This window comes from Lepidochelys olivacea, assembly GCF_965140295.1.
Source record: "Lepidochelys olivacea isolate rLepOli2 genome assembly, chromosome: 8".
Lineage (NCBI taxonomy): Eukaryota > Metazoa > Chordata > Testudines > Cheloniidae > Lepidochelys > Lepidochelys olivacea.
The window spans coordinates 71,093,171-71,099,170 of NC_140418.1; positions in this window are offsets into that span (position 1 = coordinate 71,093,171).

A 6,000-nucleotide genomic window follows, 5' to 3' on the forward strand; every position below is an offset into this window, starting at 1 on the left:
TATTGTGAATATGAAAGGAAATTACAAGAGCTGGAAATACTCCAAGAGGCTCTTACATCAGAGCTAAATCAAAAGGCAGATTGAAACCGCAAGCTGAGTGAGCTTGAAACAGAAAACAAGACTCTAAAAGCAAAACTAAAAGAAAACAACTCCTCTGCACGCTGTATTGTTGCTAGCATACAAGAAAAGGATAATTTCACTGACTTTGGTTTAGGCAGCAATACTAATAAAGACCAAAATGAAATTAATTGGAAACACCTTAAGAAACAAATTCAGAACTGAAACCTGGCACACGCGGGGGAAGATCGAGATAATTGGCCCCCTCCTCCTCCACCTACCCACCCTTTTAACCCAGAATTAAGTGCCAGTGCTCCCTTGGCCCCTCTCCAAGTGACCACTCAGTGGTCAGGGAAAGGTGAAAACAGAGTGGTTCATAATACTTACAAGTACACTCCTCTCAGCAGAGGAAATGAGGGGCTTACTGAAAGATCTCCCTCATCTAAAGCCCAAAGACCCAAATTTGATATTCTGGAAAAGAATAAGCCAGATGGTTACCACCTATACGTTACATCCCAGGGAACTTTATATCTTAACAACAGCTAAATGCCCCGATCTGTCATGGGCCAAGATCCCTACAGAAGGACATCGAAACGGTGTTTGAGCTCTGTTAAATTTGAATCCGACCCGTGCCTGTATGAATATGACCCGTGCCTGTACTGAGTTTAAGGAAGTCATTAAGAAGCCTTGGGGAACGGAGCCAGTAATTGGGGACTGATCGTGGGCTGCGTACAAGGCAAGGACAAGCCTGCGGCTCAGTATTGTTAAAAAAAAAAAGGGGGGGGAGGTGTATTCCAGCAATGCAGACATTGCAGACCCAAAGAAAACTGATCAGGAGTTTCTAAAAATGTTAAAGGAAGGTTTTAACTCCCACCTGCAAACAGCCCTTAATTTGGGACTGAACCCAGGCTCTGATTATGAATCCATCTGTATGTGGGCCTCTGAATGTGAAGCCAGACAAGCTAAAGAAATAAAAAGCAAGGCTACTCGCGTTTCTGTGGTAACAGCAAAAAGTAATGTAGCCTGCTATAATTGTGGGTGTCTTGGGCATACCCATAAGAACTGCAGGCACAAGGCCCAAAAGCCTAGTCAGGGACAGAATCATGGCCAGCTGAATCCCTGCAGCACCTCACTGCCCTTTCAATCTGGTCCTAGTCCCGTCTGCACCCCCCCTCCTACCTCACAGTGTTTTGTATGTGAGAAAACTGGACATGGGGCAGCTGGATGCCCAAGCCAAGTAGCCCTGGGCAACCGGCCCAAACCAGTATCTCAACCAGCTGCCAACCCTCACTCACACCTAAGCAAAGAGGAAATGGCCAGGCTTTTAAATTCTATGACCCGCTAGGATCCAGTGGCCCCCACCTTGCTTGTCAGTACTGCTAGTGTAGATATAAATCCCTAAAGGCCGCACTTACAAACATGAATAAGGGGCCGGTCATGCACAATTCTCGTGGACATGAAAGCATTTGTTCCCGTTACTGACCTCCCCCTCCCCACTACTAAACAGTATATTACTATTTCAGGGGTAGGAGGTGCACAACTCACAGCTTATAAAAGCTACCCTGTTCTTGTAAAATCTAATCTATTCTTCTGGACTCAGTCTTTTATGTAGCTCCAAATGCAGAGGGAACTATTTTGGGCATGGACATCCTCTGTGACCTTGCAGCAACTCTCAACCTTGCTCAGAGTACAGTTACATTTACTAATAAACTTATGCTACTCATACCATTCCTCACCTTAATAATAAATTTCTCTCTTCTGTTGCAACTGCCAAATCTGTGGCTTTCCCTTGGGACACCTCTAACCCTTTTCAGGTATTATGTTCCAGGTTCCCCTCAGTTGCGGGTGCGGGGGGGAAGCTGTCTTGCAGTTTCGGTCCCTGCTCATCTCTGCCCACCCAGCCAGGTTGCCAGTCAACTCCCTCCACCTACGAAGCAATACCCTCTCACACCTGAGGCTGTGGATGCAGCAGGTAACACTATTCACTCTACTACAGCAAGGCATACTGGTTCCTTGTGCAAATGCACCCTCTTAAGCTAACACTTTGCAATTGCACACTTTAATCTTCTTAATCCTTCTACCTTGATGCTGACTACAGGGAAATCTCATCAGTGCCCCCTTTCTGAGGATACTATTGTTAAGGAACCAACTGCATAGTACAACTACCTGCTGCCCTTCTTTCCATGAGGGCAACCCCTAAGGCTAGTACAGGAGTTTCACCCTTTCAAACTCATAACTGGAATAACTATGTTATTGCGGTAAGAATGTGTAGTCCAGGCTCCCCTCCCCCTGATCTCTGACACTGCACAGGAATATATCAAAGGCCTAAAAAGTCTCGCAGCCCCTGAGACTAACTGTCCAAGACTGACAAGAAGCCCAGGACCCTCCAGAAACCCACCCATGGGCGGACGTACAGGAGGGAGATCAGGTCAACCCCAGGGTACTTCAGCCAAAATACTCCAGCCCGCACATGGTATTGACCCATACACATACCTCTGTAAAAGTGCAAGGAATCCCAACATGGGTCCATAAAACCACAATTAAAATGTATAAATGAATTAATTTTGTTTATATTGTACCTTTTTAGGTAACAAATGTAACTCCCCATATTAACCCTCCTGGCAAACATACCTGATGCAGCGTCCTCTCCTGGGAACTGCCCTTGGTACATGTTACACAAAATGCCCGTTTCAAAGCTGGGCAGTATGTGCAACTCCCTGCAGGAGGCAGTGGCACATAGGTAAAGAAACCAGACACTTGTCTTACCCCCAGACCGGAGCACCTGGAACTTATCGTGGTTACGGCTCGCCCCCAGAAGAATCCTGGCTCCAAGGTCCCAATCCGACTACAACAGCCCGGGAGCAGCCTTCAGCTCCCTCCCTGCATCTCACCGGATCTGGACTGTAACTGGGTATTTAGCTTCAGGGGATGTGGGCACACACATAGAGGGCCCCCAGTTTTGGGATGCAAGATCACAAAATTTTGGGAAAAAAGCCAAAAAACAGGAACGTAGCTTGTTAAGGGACATTGGAGGATTTTTTGAAAGCTCCAATTCCGCACTAAATATGCTTAATTTTAATTCTGAAAGGTCATACAATTCTTGGGTCAAAGGCCAAACCACCCAAGCCTTTAAGATTACTAACACCGGGTTATCTTATGCTCTAACTGCAATTAATGTAGCCATAAAGGATTTTTACAAAATCATTAAGAAAACCTCAAATGCTATAGTCAGCCTGGCCAAGTCACAAGCTAAAGGTTGTACTTGTAATATGCTGGCTCCTGATCTGTTTAACACTGCAAAAAAAACAATATGTTAAATGTATGCCTGGGTTTTCCCCCCGTCCCATACCCTTTCCTCCCCCACCCTTGCCCACACTGCAGGCATTTCTACTCAACTAATAGTAGCCTCTTTACTTCCTCCAGACTTACTCTTCTCCTTTAATTTCCTTCTTGTTACCCTTCTGTTATCCCTACCAATGTGTTTCCTTCTTCTTTCCGTTTTAAGTCTATTAAATATGTAACTAACTGTATACTGTACAAAGTAGGGCTGTCCGGATACCTGGCACCATCCCCCAGTAACGCTACACTGATGACACCCTCGGATTGTTGTAAAGAAACGGACAGTTACATCATGTGTTCCTGTTCTACCCTTCATCCTTTAACCTCGTCCTCTTCTGTTGTTGAGCCTCTTCCTCTTGCAGATGGTGAAGTTGCTGTACAAGTATCCACTACTCAGTGGTGTTTCATCACCGCTGCAACTTATTACATATACGGACCATTACAGTGCCAGGCAAATGCTTCCATGTGCCTGCAAATTACTGATTCATTTACCCTAGGTGATGTGCACCTCCCTGGCCAGGTGTTCACTGGAATGACAATGGCTCCTCAATAGTGTAACAACCTGTTCATAACCACGTACCAAAGGTCACATTCAAGTCCAGCTCTCCAACCAAACCATCACCCGACTGGTTGATCCTGTTCATAATGCATCCTACGGCCCCATCTCCTGGTGGACCACTGTCCAAATAACAGCTGCTGCTGCTTCTATATTGTGTTACTAACCTCTCTGGTCATGTGTGAGTACTTTAGACACATGCTTAAAAATCTTACTATGTTTCCTACCTTTACCCCCTTCCCCCAAATCCCCTCTCCCTCCTCCGTCACCCCTACCTTGGGTAACCCTAAAACAAATCATGTATATCAAAGCATTTGAAGTATTGACTTTATCTCACCTAAAAGTTCGATATGTCAACACGAGGGCATTGTCAGACAAGAGTTAAAATTTAGCTAATAGCTAAGATGGAAACCTCAGATCAAGCAGGAATGCTTCAGCCAAGGGCACTGACAAACCCTCCCTTCACAGCCCACTGGATATCCGTAAGCACTCATCCCTCCCCCCTTACTGTCCCCCCCCCCTTTCCCCTTGCAAGGTAGCCATAGATGCTTAATGCAATCAGGTTGACCTCTATATGTATGTACTGTTCCTATTTTTAATCTTTGTTCAGGTTCTCTCTTAACTTGTAAGAATGTCTGTCTCTGTATGTACAAATAAATGCAAATGAATTAATAAAAGAATGTATACAACTGGCCACGGTGGCACCATATTTTTGAAGCGGTTTATCAGTCTTCCTGGTACTGTGAATAAACCCCCTTCAGTATTGTTTGTGCTTGCCTGATTCTTGGGGAAAAGAATCTTTTTGCCTAACACTATGGACACATGATTGTTCACAGAAAAGTACATGTGCAGGTAGGGGCAAAATCTGCCCTGATATATGACATTCTGCCCGACTGAAGTAAATGAGGTTGTATAGGGTGTCAATGCAGGCAGAATTCAGACCATAATATTTTGAACAGTCTATCTACAGGGTGCCAAAAATGGGACATTGCATATGTTGTAGTGGGAGAGTAGGCTGTACATCGTTAAGAATGTAACTAGCTTTAAATTATAAACTCAACTGACCTCTTCCTCATCTGACTTCCTCAAAACAAATCCCTTGTGGTATCATGCCTTTAAAGAACTGACATTGCTAAATTTTCAGTGAGTTGGGTGAGGTGCTTTATAGAGTTTCAGACATTTGAAAAATGGAAGGTTTTTGTTACTGTGGTTTAACATTTGTTAGAACTTCCTGTCCCAGGAATGGCTTGGTGTAGAAACTCCAATTTTTTTTTATGCACTTATCTTCAATAACTTGCCCTTATGAGTATTTTTGAGAAACTGGTTCTCAATTGTTGATTGCCAGCTGATCTTAGTTATGTGTTAACTCTCTTCTCAAACTTTACTGGGCATTTCAAATGCAAAGATACAACAGTGATGGCACATATAATTATAGGCTGGTCTGGTAGCACGATCTATTATTAAGGTTGCCCGACGCTTCCCATTATAAGACCCTGTTTTTCAGTTGCTCATAACTTTGCCAAACTTTAACTGCTTGGACTGAAATTTCTTATGCTGTGTGTCTGCCTCAGGCTAATTCCGCCCCCACCCCACCAGCCAAACGTATTCAGCTATTTCTGAGAACAAGATTGGGGTAAGGGCTTGGAAATTTGGCAGTTGGGTGGCCTTTGTGTCCAGGATGTGCCTTTTGCTGTCCTTGGGAAAATCCACCCAAATTTGGCCAAGTTATAAGCCTTTGAAATTTCTCAGTTTACATGCTCAACGGAGACTTGGTTTTAACAGTTAAAATCGTGAAAGGTATTATCCTCACTGAGCATGCTTGAGCCTTTTACAGCTCCTAGTGCTGACCAGACTGTGCAGCCAACATCTGCACAGAGTGACCAAGAATGCTTGAGCCTCTCACAGCTCCTAGTGCTTACCTGACTGACATGCATCATCCTCACAGAGCACCTATTGAATCCTGGTTAGGGGGGCTGGCCAAGCTGAAGGCCCCTCCCCCAGCCTAAGAAGAGGAGCCACTGAGGTCCGTGGCATGGAGGTCATAATAA